The sequence below is a fragment of the Anthonomus grandis genome, chromosome 4 (genome assembly GCF_022605725.1).
Source record: "Anthonomus grandis grandis chromosome 4, icAntGran1.3, whole genome shotgun sequence".
Taxonomy (NCBI): Eukaryota; Metazoa; Arthropoda; class Insecta; order Coleoptera; family Curculionidae; genus Anthonomus; species Anthonomus grandis.
Window position 1 is genome coordinate 8,537,970 of NC_065549.1, and position 16,723 is coordinate 8,554,692.

At 29.8% G+C, this 16,723-nt stretch overlaps 1 long non-coding RNA gene across 1 annotated transcript in view; it reads left to right on the forward strand.

Moving 5' to 3' along the window:
- LOC126735765 (uncharacterized) overlaps nucleotides 1-10,990 on the forward strand; it is a 73,818-nt gene extending 62,828 nt beyond the window's left edge. Inside the window, exon 3 of the long non-coding RNA XR_007660502.1 lies at nucleotides 10,927-10,990. This is a non-coding gene — a long non-coding RNA (uncharacterized LOC126735765). The remainder of the gene's footprint in view (nucleotides 1-10,926) is intronic.
- The last annotated feature ends 5,733 nt before the right edge of the window (nucleotides 10,991-16,723 follow it).

The window sequence follows — 16,723 nt, forward strand, 5'->3', positions numbered from 1 at the left end:
GCTTTCATTCTTTGAGTATTTTACTCCCCAACTTTGTAATAAGCTGCCAATATATAAGTAAAATTGTCTTTTAGATATCTTCTTGATTCTCTGTCTCAATTGGCTTTATACCATCCATAATAACTTACTGCAAAATCACCGGCTTCTAAAAATGCTGCACCATAAATACTTTTGATCAATACCATCCCAAATTTTGACTTTGGGTATTTCACAACCATAATTTTTTTTTTATCTGTAAAATATATTTGAACCCTTATATAAAATGAAAATGTCAAGTTGACAGTTGACTGAAGACTGAAGGCCTGAATTCATTCATTATTGACTTCATTAAGGCTCTTCTAAAGAACACATGCTTATAGTATTAAGAAGCCAAGAGGTCCAAGTCTATAAGATACCACATGAATATTCAGAGACCAAAATTATTAATTCAATGCCATAGTGTCTCCTAAGAAAATAAATAATTGTCGATTATCTTAAAACTAGTACTCACAAAAAAAATTATTTGAAGAGTTAGTCTAGGTTTTCAAACTTCATCATAAATTTGCAGTGCTTTCTAGCGATATCTTCCAATCACTTGAATTTCTTTCTTGTCAACAAATGATCCCTTCTTGAGATGTTTTAATGAGAGAATTAGAAGCAGAAGTTCACCAAGTTTCGCAAAATATAGAAAATTTTTAGTCTTCATGGGTAGATTTTTTCTCATCGTCTAATTTAGAAAAGCTTTAAGAGCAAACCATATATCTAACTTCACCTGTTGAAGTCACGTTCTTCAGAATGGGAGATGTCTTTTCCTTTTTAAATTATCATTGAAAAAGTAGTGCTTTTATTAAGATCTTGACTTTATTAAGGTTAGGCATAATATTCATGATGATTGGACATTAATTTTGTTCTTATCGCCGCTCTTTGTCTCTTCAGGACTTAGTTATCTTAATTTTTTCATGTTAGACTTTTTATATGGAAAATAAACATCTTGCTTTTTAGTATATGGATGAGATTGCTACTTACTATAGTTACTCCAAAAAAAACTAGATGAAATTCAAATATCAAACCTGCATCAGAACAAAGCTATTGAATTAGGAAACTTAGGAAGGTAGAAACAAAATCCAAATTTTGTGTTTTAGGTTAAGAATAGCTCATTTGAAAGGAGATGCAAAAAAGGTATTATTTTAGCTCCTTTTGACTCACGTATAGTAAGTTTTTTTCTTGAAATGTGTAAAAATTCTTAACATATAATAATGATTTCTAATAAAATAAATAAAAAAGATCTACTGAAGAACACATGCTCAAATTTGCTATTTAGAAACGGTGTCCAATGCACAAGATGAATGCTTAACGATTCATAGACCAAAATTATTAATCCATTGCACAGTGTCTCATATTTATATAAATAATTAGCAATTGCTTAAGAACTGGTACTCTCTAAAAGATTGATCTGAAGAGTTAGTTCATATGACAATATTTACATTCTTTAGTTCCATCATAAATAAACATCCTTTTTATTCAGAACATCGATCTCTGTATAGAAGAAAATGGACTACATTATAGAACAGGAAAGTATGAACTAATCTGCAGAGTATATTTTCCTTACCTGGTAGTTAAAAGGGGCCAACACTTTAAGCTTAATATCACCCTGAGTAGACCATAAAATAAGTCAAGAGATATTTTTTATATTTGTACCTCCCAACCAACTGAACTTCTTTTTTATCAACAGATGAATGTCTCTATCTCGAGACCTTTTCGAGAAAGATTTGAAGAAAAGGTCTCCTAAATGTTGCTAAGAACTCTTTAGATTATCTGGAAACCTTAACCAGTAAGCAGAAAATCATTTCCTTGCAAATCTAGAAAAACACCAAAGTTCTTAATTTGGATAAAAATTTAGATTACTATTTACTATTGAATTAAGAAACTAAGAAGGTTAGAATTAAAATATGGCCTCGGTGGTTCATTTCATGTTCATTTCAAAAGACCTGAAAATACCAATACATTCAAATACACAAAATACCACATGAATTATTAAAGATTTATACACCAAAATTATTAAAAATTTATTAAACTCTGTGTTTCCTATGCATATAAATCATTAGCAATTGCCTTATAACTGGTACTCACTAAAATATTCATCAGAAGAGTTGGGCCAGATGATTTACTAAGGATTTTTCAATTTTAAGCATTTCAAAGCTGATTTAAAATGTTTGCAAACAATACACTGTGGATTTGCTATAGGCTTGAGCTCTAGCAAATCAACTTCTTCCTTGTCAACAGATGACTTTTTCACGAGAGTTTTATTGAAAGAGTTAAAAGTAGAAGGTCGCCAAAGTTGTGAAAAGAACCATTTGGGTCATTTGGAAACCCATCTAGAAAGGCTTTAGGGCAAACCATATTTCTAGCTTTACCTGCTAAAGTCTTTAGAACTAGAAATGTTCTGATCACATCTTCACCTTAAAGTGTCTTTTCTTTTTTGGATTATTATTGAAAAGGTAGTTTTTTTATTAGAATCTTGATTTTGTAAGATTGGACATTAATTTGGTTCTTATTTCCACTTGTTTCTCTTCAGAGCTATGGATCTTCAGTTTCTTTTTGCTCTTCAAATGGTTCGTAGCATACATTTTATATGGAAAATGAATATCTTTCTTTAGTGTCTGGATGAGATTTTTATTTACTGTATATCTTTCAGGAAAAACTGGATGAAATTTAAATATCAACGTTAAATTAGGAATTTAAAAAAGCTGAAAACGGAATTAAAAATTTTTCACTGGAGATTCAGAATTACTCAATTGAAATGAGATACCAAAAAGTTATTATTTCAGCTCCTTTTGCTGATTCCTCTAAGATTAGTGTTTTTTTTATTGTGTAATAATTTTTAAAATATTAACAAAGATGCTCGAAGAGAAGGCCTTACTGAAGAACACATACAAGTTGCCATTAATCTATATTTTGTCTAATAACACACAAGTTGTCTGTTATTAGACAAACAGCTTAAATCTCTCGTGAACTCTTGAAGTTTAGTCTACTTGGTCATATTCTTATCATTTAATTTAGAAAAGCTTCAAGAGCAAACCATATCTTTAACTTTACCTGATGAAGCCACGTTCTTTAAAACTTGCCATCCATTGATCTCTATCTTTACCTTGAACTGTTTTCCTTTTTAAAAATTCATTGAAAAAGTAGTTTTTTAATGATAATTTGACTTCATTAATATCATGATGAGGATCTTCACTTTCTTCGAAGACGAGACTATCTTTTAGGAAAAACTAGACAAAATTCAGACTTCTGCGATGCATCAGAATAAATATTATAAATAAACTAAGAAATCTAGAAAAAGAAGTGAAAATTGGCCTTGAAGAATTGCCCATCAAAAAAGAAACTTAATAGATTTTCTGGATGTAAAAACTATCATTTTAACGATTCGTTTTATTGTCAGCAATAAACTGCTATGAAAATATTGCGTTCTCGCAACTAAAAAACACTTAAAACTCAGTTTATTTATACTCAGTAGATCTTGTTCAATGATATTTAATATTTTATATGCTCTTAAATATAATGATTCATTTAATAGTTTTCAGATGGAAATATCTCGACTTAATGGTTAAGTCTGGCAAAAGCTAACTTAATATGAATAACAAATACTTTATATTATATTAAAATTCCAGGGAAATCCGTTAAAATACCCGATAAGCTGACGGCAATTTTCACGAACACGTAAATCTACTTAAAACCGGTGGCTTATAGCTTAAGTTCATTCTTGCATTTTGAATTTTAAAAGAGATAATCTACGATCTAAAAATTACGTATGCTTCAGGAGTAAAAATTTAATATTTTTTCTAATCAAACATTTTATTTTACAAAAAGTAGATTTGACCAAATTAATTGTGAAAATTTAATATTGAAGACAAAATTACTTCGTTGTTCAGACATATTGGTGGTTTCGTCCTTCAGGCCATCATCAGATCCAAATCAAATAGCGAAACCCCAAAAAAAATCACAATAGAAAATGTATTTTTTTTCAATTTCTATGTATCGCACAATCAAACGTTATTATGATGTACCAGACCATAACGATTTCAAAGCAATTAATTTTTTTATGCATTTTTTCTAAAGAAGACCACATATTATCCAACCCATCATTTTTTGCCGGTTTCCTTTGTCGGTAATCATATGCTTGTATTGTTTTGTAAGGATATTTGTTAGTCATTGATTAACGATCATCACGAATAGTTTTTTTTTAATAGGGTGTGTTTAGCGTTTCAAATCTCTTAACCTGAGATCATCATATTATTGATGATGATAATTATTTACATTTTTTTAGCTGTGTTGGTTTGATAAAATGGCAAATATCTATAGAATCAAGCAAACCTTTTGATAAATGATCTTGATATAATAATCCAGTAATGGATGATGAATGATAATACTGATAAAATTTTAAATACATTTTTCTTTGGAATAGATGGTGCTATATTACGAAATGCAGCCTTACAGTCACTATGAAAATAGAAACTTGAAGATTTCAACTGGTATAATTAAGGTAATTTAAATTTTGATAAGACAATACTGTTTTTTTTGGATATGACTAAGGCATTAGATTCCATTAGTCATGATCTCGTTATTAGAGTTTTTCTTTCATCATGATCTAGATCAAGGAAGAGATAAAAGTTAGGGCCAGAATATTTGAGTCCAGAATTGATTCTAGGTTAAGTTAAACTTAACATGTTGCCTTTATTTATTGCCAATACTTATATCTCATATGAATATCAAATGTCTTTTAAACTTTGGTTAAGTTTACTATAGGGTGCAGCTCTAACTAAAACTATAAATTGCATTTTTTGAACAACACTATAATATAGCCAATGCTTTGTGAATGAAATACTAGATTCATTCATAAAGCATTAGCTATAATATAATAATCTTTATATTGACACAGTTTTTTATCAGTTTATACCTGTGAGTAGCGACGAATAATCAATTTTCATTATCCTTGGATAATTTGTCTTAAAACATAGCCTTGCAAGTAAATAATAAATAATATTTATTGAATCATATGAATAGTTGGATAATATTGATTATTTTGAATCTTTGAATCAGAATGTAGATTGGAAGTTAGTTCTATTTCATCCTCTCATGCTACTTAACTGACAGAAAAAAATATTAAGTGTTTTGGAAAATGGATAGAGATAAGCTGCTTGATCCTACCTGAATTTGAACTTTGATTCTTTCTGAAAAAAATAGGATGATTTAATGGTGTTTAAAGATTAGAATTTCTTATAAGAGGTGAATGCGTTAGTTTCGTTGAATTTTTGAAGATTTTTTTTAATTATGTTAGTGTGTAAGTAATTTCGTTCGTACTTGCAACAGAGAGGGTCCAACTGGTTTTTCAAGAGTAACCAATACCTAATTTAACCTCTTTCTCCTTAATTAATTCATGATATAATTACTCTCAGTTAAATAATATTCAAATGTTGTTTTCCTTGCAACATCTAACGTGAGAGAGTAAATTTAAGAAACACACCGAGCAAATTCGATTTAATGCCGAACGAACGAACGGATCAAAGTCTGGCGCAATCGCTGGCCACTGACCAACGACGTTGTTTTGCTAAAATATCGTCCATTGTTTAAAACATATGGATAAAAAATTAATTTGGGTTGTGGTTACTTTACAAACCTATATTGTTGCCAAACAGGGTCACGGTTATAAATAAATTATTAAAGAAAAAAAATTTAATAAAATTAATACTTGACCTACGTTAATTTGCGATTTCGGAAATAACGTTACGATGATTTCTGAAAACGTGATGTTTTTTTGCTACTATATAATTTTTTTGTTTATTTTTTTATTATCTAAATTTATTATTTTGTTTGCGGACCAAATCATATGTATATCGATCATCATTTGTTTGTGGGTACTAATATGGTATTGTGCTAACGAAGGTATTGTTCAGATATTTGCTGGTCATTGCTTATTTATAGCTTTTTTTTAACATGGCATGTATGTAATTCAATTTTTGGAATTTAACTATAAAAATTATTTATTTATTCATTTACCTGTGTTTGTATTTTATTTAAACATTTAAATATTCCTGGATACTTTTAGTTTGGTTTAATGAATGTTTTATTGCCCAACTTCTTACTTCTAAACGATATTTTTTTTATTTATCATATAACTTAAAATAATTGAAATTATATTATAAATGACTTAAAAAGCTTTGGATAACTTCAAGCATCCTCTTTGTCAATTTTTACTATATAAATTTATTATTTAAGTTCTTAGATATTCTTGCATATATTTATTTCCCTTTTATTTTTCTACGGAATAATATTAATTTTTTAAAGCTAATCAAGGGATATTTTTTATTAATTTCAGGTAGTTACATAATTGTTTAGATTTTTTCTAGGTAAAAAAAGTAATTAAGAATTATTTAAGGTTTATTAGCAGACAATGCAAAAAGGGACAAAATAACTCATAAAAGAACCATGACAAAGACGTTTTTTATTTAGTGTGCAATTACCTATAACGAAATGGTTTTTGAGAGGGAGACAATTACATAGGAGACTGATATTGCATGTGTATTTAATAAATATTTCGTTATCTTCCCACAACAAACAAATGGGCTATACCACGATATCAGAGCTAACAATTTATTTATAAACTTTGGTGGAATATCTATAGCAAAAATGATTTGAAATGTAGCTTATGTTAGTGGTGTAATTAACACATCCTTAAGTAGTGTTGTTTTTGTTAATTCATAGAAATTATCCACTATTGTCCATTCATATAATGACCAATTAACACTATGACTATTTATGAAAAACTCCTTGAAGCATGTATCAAAAAAAATAGCTTCTGGCTCACTGCAATAAAATAATTGTTCTATACCATTCAGATTTTCATGAGAATCACTAATGTGAGTCAGTTAATGCTACTATCTGTGATAATTTTTTAATTATGTGACTAATTATCCTAGATAAGGATATTCTAATGAAGAAATTGGCGCGATTTGGTCTTACACATTCGGTTCCTAACGGTTGAAAGTCTCATTTAGGCAACAGAGTCTACCGTGTTATGTTTAAGAGTTGTGTGTTTTAACACAGTCGGTTTTTGTTTAAAGTATTGCAGAAACACAAAGTTCATAGATACTACTTTTCCTTTTTTGCAGTATTGCTCCACCTTACCCTGGCACATAGGGATTGACTGGAGGACGTGCAAAACAAAGCACTGAGACTGGTTCTTAAATGTATTTAACGGTGTTAATGTTAATATGTAATTTAATGAGGTGTACCAGTACGCTGACGATACTCCGTTAATTCGTTATTTCGATCCAGATGACATAGAACGGGCTTCTGAAAGTATAAATAGAGACTTAAGCTTAATCTTGCGTTACTCGAAAGAACACAATCTTAATATTAATGCCAATAAAATTAACGTTTTACTTTTTGCCAATAAAAATCAACGTTGATAGAAATATATACATTCAATATAATAATAACCCCTTGGCTTTTGCTAAGAGCGTCAAGATTCTAGGTTTAACTATTGATTCTTCTTTAAGATTCCAAGGACATATTAGTGCTATCTTGCAGATTTGCGTATGCGTTTGCTCTATGCTAACAAGTGTTATACATTTTAAATTACTGTTTTATCGTTCACTATCTTTGTCTTGATTAAATAGCCCAGCAGAAACTGCATGTGTACAAAATACGTGTGGTCGATTTGTGTGTAATTTAAGAAAATTTGATCATGTGTCCATATACAATATCTATCGATTGCAATGGCTAAAAATGCCATTTCTTTTTAAGTTTCATTTCCTTACATTTATGTATCGGCTCTATAAAAACCAAAAGCCTAAATACCTATTAGAGAAATTAATTCCAAGAAATGCGATTCATGATCGAGATATAAGACATAAGACTCTGACATTGCCACATCATAGCTCATCATAGCTCATTTTCTCACGTAGTTATATTTACATTGCCGTAACAATTTATAATCGATTTAGACCTAATTTTTCAATTCCAATATCTCGCTTTAAAAATGATTATAAAACTTTGTTCTTGGAGGAACAATTGCACAATTAGTTTTTTGTTTTCTGCGGATTTACAAATGTATTTAATTGATTTTTTTTTTCTCCCAATTTGTTCTTTGGTTAATTTTTATATTATTATTACTGCTTGTTTATCAAACATTTGTAATTATTATTATTAGGGTTAAGAGATAAAAGTAGCTTTAGCTATGCTTCGCCTTTTTGGGCAAATGTAATGTAATGTGCATTTGATACCAAATAAAGACATATTTATTTATTTAATGCTTATATGTATGCTTTTTGTCTATTGATCTATTTGTAAAAAAGATTGCTCAGATTGCTTGTTTTTAAATAAAAACATGAAATGCTACCTGTCTACATCTCTAGTAGTTTAAGGGTTTTTGGAAACGTGCATAGGTCTTAAGCTAATTTAAATCCCAATGATTTTATCTTAATAAATAAATATAGTTTTAGTTTTGTATTATTTTACAATTTTAACCCCTGAATAAGGAAAAGTTATAGTAGATCTATTTATAATAGTGGATGTATGGAGACAATACTGCAAACATTTATATAAGTAAGTCAGCCCGAAAACAATATCCAAAGAAGCAACATTACAAGAAATGGAACTTGAGATCTTAAAATTAGAAGTAGAAAAAGTTATAATACACAAAAACAGGAAGGCATCTGAGGCAGACAGTATCATAGCTACAATACTTAAAGTTATGGAACACTAAGGTACATATGTAATGCACATGTTCTAAAATATGGGAAACGGGCGAATCGCCAATAGAACTATGGGAATCTATATTCATCCCGATCTATAAGAAATAATAACCGAAGGAATGTGTAAACTACAGGAACAGTAATTCTCATACCACACACATGAAAAGCATGACTCACATCATTATTGAACATTTGAGAAAATTTCTACTTTTAAAAGTATCGGAAGAACAAAGAGAGTTCATACGAGATTATTGAAAAAAAAAGAAGAAACACAACATAAAATTATATTTGGGCTTCGGGAACTATACGGAAGCATTAGATTCTGTGAAGTGAACACTTCTATAAAGAGCATCTGATATTTTTAACTAAGAGAGTCTATTGACACAATAATGCCAAGCTCAGAACAAGACAAATGGTGTACAGAGCTTTTTAGACAGAGGCCAGTGTCAGATAGGGATGCATATTCTCACCTCTCCTTTACAACATATATAGCGAATACATCATGAAAAAAGTCTTTGATGATTGGGAAGGTGGAATATCAATTGGAGAAAGAAAAATTAGTAACCTGAGGTATATGAACGACACCTTAATTTTTACAGCAGACCAAAAGCAACTGATAAGTATAATAAGCGAATTAGATAGCTATAGTAGAGTATGCTAGAGCTATAGTATGCCTGTGATCATTAATAACCATGATTAGATGGAGTCTGATTAGAGGAAATTAAGAGAAAATTGGCAATGGCCAGATTAGAAACAACTAAACTCATAAAAATGTGGAGAGATCAAACCATTAAAAAAATAGTTAAAATAATGCAGGCTAGTTCTCTGATATTCCCAATGACTGTTTACTCTACCAAAATCTCTGTTTTATCAGCACTAAAAATCAAAAATCGTCTACTAAACTAAGACAGTTGAGCATATCTCAGTTACTTCTGCTACATAGCTAGAAGATCAGAATAATTGGAAAATCACGTCATCCAAGGAAAAAGACCTAGAGGACGATCCTCATCCATATTTGACACACTTTTTTAATCTTCTTGAGGACCAACATTAATTACTAATTTTAAACTTTTGTTTGTGCCTTTTATTAAGGCTCATCCTTTCAGGTCTATTTGTTACAGTTTCAATTTTTTTTTCAAAAATTAAGTAATTCATTTTAGTGCATTTGAAGCACTTGTAGGTAAATAAATATATTTATTAATTTCTTATCATTAATTACGTAGTGTTGGTAGACAATCAAATAGAGTCTTACGACGAAAATCAACAAATTACTCGGGGACTAGGATGCAGTGACCCATAGAATACACGAATGCTTTTTGAAATTGTGACACTACAGATTTGAGTTGCTCCTAATTAATATAATTTTCTTTTAAAGTTTGTTGGTGTTCATTACAATGGAAATTACTAGACTTACTTCTTTCAGCTGATATATTCTTTTTAATAGTAAAGAAATATATTAATTTTTTAAAGTTTTTTCTGTGTCTGTTTGTTCGAAACTATTTCCTTTTAGAACCCCCTGATCATGGACTCCACTGTGTCCGAAACATGTAGGGAATTTTAAATAACTAAATGTTGATTAAATAAGTGGAGGGAGACTGCAGGATTTTCATTTTACCATATTCTTTTTCGTTCGTGACACAGTGGTTGGAATTTGTCAATTGTCTCTACTGTGGCCGTTTGCATATTCTTATCCAGTGGCACAGCGATTGCAATGTCGTACAATGCGTACTTATTTTTATTAAGAATTACATTATCTGGACGTTTGTGGTTTGCTATTTTGTTCGTAAATATTTTGTGATCCTAGGCGAATTTTATGTTCCCTTTTTGCATCAGTTAATGGTTTAAGCAGATCTCCAAAAAGTATAGAGAATGTAAAACTGCTGCTACGTTATTATGCCTGTTAGTGTAATCTTATGGAGTCAGGTACCAGCATGCTGCTGCTAAAAGTTGCATAATTTCGATAGAAAGTTGGTAGCGATAATAGGTTAGTTGCTGTTTAAAAACGTATTTTATATAATTTGTCTGTGGTAATTACCTGCTCTTGTACCGCTTGGACAAAACCCTCTGTTTTAGACATCAAAAATCCATGTGTTAGGTAGTTCATTGATAGTTTTTGATTGATTTCTTTAAGTGCAATTATTGCAGCAAACTCCATTCATTTTCTGGCCTATCTAATTTTTTTTTGTCTTAGACACATCATTGGAAGCTAACTTCAGCACGCACAGGTTAACGTCAACAGTGCAGAGATCGATGTGAGATAGAGATTTTTGAATTTGATTTTGATGTGTAATTTCTAAATTAATTAATCCTCTTTTTCCTCTTTTTCCATTTTAATAGCTATTAGTTCAGCTCAATATTATTATTATTATTATTATTATTATTATTATTATTATTATTATTATTATTATTATTATTATTATTATTATTATTATTATTATTATTATTATTATTATTATTATTATTATTATTATTACTATTTTTTTTTTTTCACATCCCCAAACATTTCTCATGTTTGGGGCGCTCAGAGTACTCAGGGTTCAGTGTTCAGAGATCAGAGTAAGGTGGTCCACACAACGGATTTTTGTAGTGCCTGGAGATTGTGTTTGCCAGTTATATTTTTTGATCACCACGCAAGTATTTTTAGAACTCAATCCTGTTGCACTTATTGTATTTGGAACTACGATATCTGAACCTCAATTTGCAAGTCCTTAAACTAAATTCATTTTTTCTGGTTCTTTTTGAACGATGGTAGCAGTTAATAAACAAGATTCATCTTTTTATTTGTAATAATTATGTCCCGTTTATTTGCAGCTATCTATTTGGACTTGGGCATCCCATATATGTCTTCAACTGCAGCTGGGGTATATCCGTACCATATCCATTCAACTTCTGTCGTATATTCCTTACAGATGTGATGCGACGGTATTGTAGGCATTCATACACATCTATTTTGCTAGAATATCCTGGCATCCTCATACTGCATGATGGATAGTTTCATTATATTCACGTCAAAGTTAACATCTAGAATCAATGCCGGTTCACATAATTTTAGCCCCTATTTAGTTAGTTGTGGTTTACTCTTGAGATGCTATTATCATTGCTTCTCTCTCTGCTTTTAAATTAGAATTAGTCAGCCACTTCCATGATTGTTGTGTATTATAGATGTTTTCAGCCTTTTTTATTATTTTTATTTGTAATGCTTTTACTTTCCATTTGGCAATTTGCTTTTGTTTCTTTTTGCTCTTTAGATTTTCTTTTTCTACCATTTTTGTTTCAATTTCAGGTGAACTGGTGAAACTCTCAGCTCTTCGGCTTGGTTTTTTTAATTTTTTCAATCTATCTGTATACCATTCTAATATATTTGCTTTTTAGTCTCTTAATTGGAAGTTCATTGATAGAAATAATATACTAGCCCTATTCTTCTACTCTTTCTTAGTAGATATAATTAATCAATGTCAGCCCTAGGGTGTAAAGCGTCATACATATCGGGTAATTTTTTTGTTTGTCTATTAGGTTTTTCTAATTTTAGATTGTGTCCATTTATTAATGCCAAAACTTCATTGGATGACGGGTACACAAGTGGTGTAATGGCTGAAATTTTTACGTTAAGTTGGGTTTTTAGGATACCCTTAATTCTTCTATAGTATTATGTTTGAAGTTCATCTTTTTATGTTGGATTTCGCCATTTTGATCAATACCGTGAATCAATTACGTGAATATTTTAAACATATAGTATTCAGGCAGATCGTCGACCGGTAATTTTTTTACAATTATTACTACCAAAACATTTATACTTAAAACCTATTAAAGCCCTAATTAGCCCTATAAATTAAAAAAAATCATCTGAGGGCCCCAACACGAGTTATTGATTTAGCTTACCTTATACCAACATTCCAAAATACATAATGGGATTTTGTAAATACCGAAGTAGGTACATATAATATTAAATAAATAACCATGTGTTTGTTTATCTTCAGGGTCATCCATTGACGTAAAAATAAACCAATTTGTGGTAAAAAAATGACGAGGAACTTAAACAATACATTGATTACTTCTTATTAAGCAAAATCATTGTTTAACTGTCTGCGATGGATTTTAATTAGTGATAGTTTTAAGTATCATCGGCCGAAAGAATACAAATCGACTAAAATATAATAAAGTGCATATTTTTGTATACTTTACATATGTGATTGTATACAGACATACTTTCCCTTGTACAAATGACAAAATATTTTTTGAATAAATATTTACAATGACATGACATGCAATTATTGCTACACAAAAAAAAAACGTCCCACTGGACCATTTCCTGGTCACTCTTCGCTGGAGCTTTTCGTTTGAATTTAACTTTTACTATTCGCAAAAAGACGTACGGCTTCCGTCATGTAAACAAAACACAAAATAAGAAAATAACATTAAAATAGATGCTAAAATGTAACCGATTCGAAAGTAATGCCGCAAACCCCCAGGAAATTGGTTTTTGTGATAGGGAATTGTTATTATGGTTTGTTTGGAATTGGCAGTTGCAAGCTTTTTGTTAGCTCTGTCAGGCAGCGGATGTTTTATTGTTCAGTGAATACAAACATCTAATTTTTATGTAGTTCATATATCTTTAGCTATTTTATTTTTAGCTATATTTTTATATATTTATATAAATATATTTTTACATTATTTATACATATATTTTTAGCTATTTTTATATAAATTCTTTGAGGCAAATTAAACAATAACCTAAGGGATGTCAACGCCAATGACATCGTTAATGATATACGAAAACTGTTCCAGAGCCAGGTCAGTAAAGTCATAAACCAACATCTAATTACGAAACTCAAAAAACAGCTTTGATGAAATACTAGAACTTATGGAACAACGAGAGGATTCATAATACAACAGAATTAACATAATGCAATGGTATATAGGAATAAACAGAGGGGAATTAGGAACAAGAGAAATATAAGAGCTGGCAAGAAAACAGAACATGTTTAACATGTACAAGAAAGTTAGAAAAGTTGCTGGCCTATATAGTAGGAACACTACTAATATGCTGGTTGCTAATATAGGCAGATTAATCATTGACGAACATGAGCTTCTTGAAGCTTGGAGGATATCTAGTTTGGTTTTTGATACGTGTTTGGAACCAGCAAGGTTTTAGTGATGTTTGCCTTAATTATTGCGCTAAAGACCTCCAAAGATCTTGAAAACTGGAAAAATTGTAACCTTCTGGATAGTCTCATTTAATTTGTAGGAAAAAGTATATAGCAATCGTTGAATTTTTCTAAATTGAATTACAGGTTTTTTTAACAATTAACATTTTTCCATTTTATTTGGTTTTAAAATTTGCCTTTAAAACTGCCAATTCTTAGAAACAAAAAGAGCAAACACTTTTTGTATAGCCTCAATTAATTGGTAGGTATAAATTTTTAAAATTATTAATATAGTCAAAATCAAACATAAGTTTTTCTATAATCGGGGTTCAAAGCTTATAATTTTTTCTTCATATCTTCGAGGATAAAACATTTTATATCATTTATTATTAAAATTTGTACTAGAGAAATTGTAAAAATATTTAGGAATTACCGTTATTTTTGAGCTGTAAGTCTCTAAAAAGGCAAAACTTTGAAAATTAGAAAAGTTTGAACCTACTGGATAGTCTCATTTCATTTGCATAGAAAAAAGTATTAAACATTTATTGCTAGTTTTATTTAAATTAAATAAGTATAATACATAAGTTTTACGAAATTTTGTTCAACATTTTTCCATTTTTCTGGTATAAAAGTTTGCAGGAATACATTATTTTCACCCGATTTTTTATTATATATATTCTTAACCCATAAATTGCACAAATACACAGTATTTGTGCAATTTATAATGGAATTTCAGAAGATCTGTAAGAACAGCTAAATTTTACTTTTTTAAGACAACTTGACTTCAACCCGATCTTAGAAGTAAGTTAGCCTATGATAGTCTCATTAAAATGATAGGAATAAAATTATAAAATGCTTTCTTATCGAACTACAAAACCGGAAAGTTTTTACTATAAAATAATAGTCGTTTTTTTAATCTAGACTCCTGGACTAAGAATAAGAGATGTGGCTACGCTGTGTCAACGCTTTTCTTTCACTCTAACGTAGTATGCTAAAACGTTATCCTTGTTCGTTGCGTCCTTAATATAGGCGTATATTATCGAATTAAGGAAAAAAAATTATTTCAGAGCAATTAATACAGATTACAATTTTTCAAACCCAGTTCCAATGCTTTCACAGTTTCTCCTAAAAATTCTATAATTAATTCAGCTTTCTGTGTTATAAACATTTATCAATTTTTTTCGTTTTAAACCAAATCAAGTTTCACACTGAGAAAACATCCTGATGATGTTTATTTCTTTATCGAAACGTCGAGAAACTTATGAATGCGATATGTCATTTTACAGAAACTTGGAAATTTATATAAAAACATTCGCTTATTTAAGCATAGACTCCCGGATTACAAGCAAAATTTTTGGAAAACCGGAAAGTTTCTTTAACCTAGACCCCTGGACTAAGAATAAGAGATATGGCTACGCTGTATCAACACTTTTCTTTCACGATGATGTAATGTTATCTTTGTTTGTTGCGTCCTTAATCCAGGCGTATATTATCGAATTAAGAAAAAAAATTATTTCAGAGCAATTTATACAGATTACAATTTTTCAAACCCAGTTCCAAGGCTTTCAAAGTTTCTCCTAAAAATTCTATACTTTATTCAGCTTTCTGTATCATTAAAATTTATCAATTTTTTTCGTTTTAAACCAAAACAGGTTCATACTGAAAAAAAAATCCTGATGATGGTTGTTTCTTTGTCGAAACGTCAAAAAACTTATAAATGCGATATGTCATTTTACAGAGACCTGAAAATTTGTATAAAAGCATTCGCTTATTTAAGCATAGACTCCCGGATTACAAACAAAAGTCTTGGCTATTCTTACGGTCTCATTCTAACGCACTATGATATATCGTTGTCTTTGTTTTTTGTTCCTTAGTCCAGGCGTATAATGCCGAATTAGTAGAAAAATATTCATTTTTTAAAAATGCTTTGTGCTTTAACTGTCTGGAATAAATAAAATCAGTTTTTGTAGGTAAATTCGAAAATCCCTCCAATTCAATTATTCATTATTATATTAACTATATTATTCGTTCTTATTATAATGCCCATAGTTCACAACTAGTCATCAAAAAGAGACTGGCTTTCCTGCACCAGTTTTTCCCTCGTACTGTCTCACTCTCACGCACTATGACATAACGTTATCTTTGTTTGTTTTTTGTTCTATAGTTGAATCAAGGTAATTCAATGCCCAGTATATATAGCAAGAATTTGAAAACACTAACAGATTCTTGTCAATTGTTTGAAAATTTCTTCTAGACATTCAAGAAGAGAAACCCAAATATCACTGAGGTATGAGTAAAAAAAATCCTGTTTATTAAATTTTAATATTAAGTCTAAATATTTCTTAGTTCTACACAATCTGATAAATCCATAAAACCTAAATGTTTTACATATAATCCGATTATACAGGCTTGTCACACGTAACAAGTCGTTTTTAGAAAACAAATAAAAAAATTACAAGAAATTTTTGACTTTTTAAATATTTACCTGCCAAAATTCATAGAATACTTTAACCGGCTAAGATAAATAAAAAATGATAATAATTCTCTGAAAAAAAAAACAAAAAAATACCCTTAATACGTCAGAACACTTACACTTGGACAAAAACATTTAGTTTTGTGTTAACTAGACAACAAAGCTCTTACTGCTTTAAAAAGTTAATAAGAAATTTAAAGTAGTCTCCAACATGTCTATCAAGTTCGTTTATATTGATTTTAGGTTGATGTTTGCTCTTTAACCAGTGGGTTATGATCAGAACCAATATCTGAGCATAAGTATGTTGACAGAATTTCGGAATCTTTTATTGACTAAGATGTAGTCGTTTTGTTTTTTAACCGAGTGTGTTG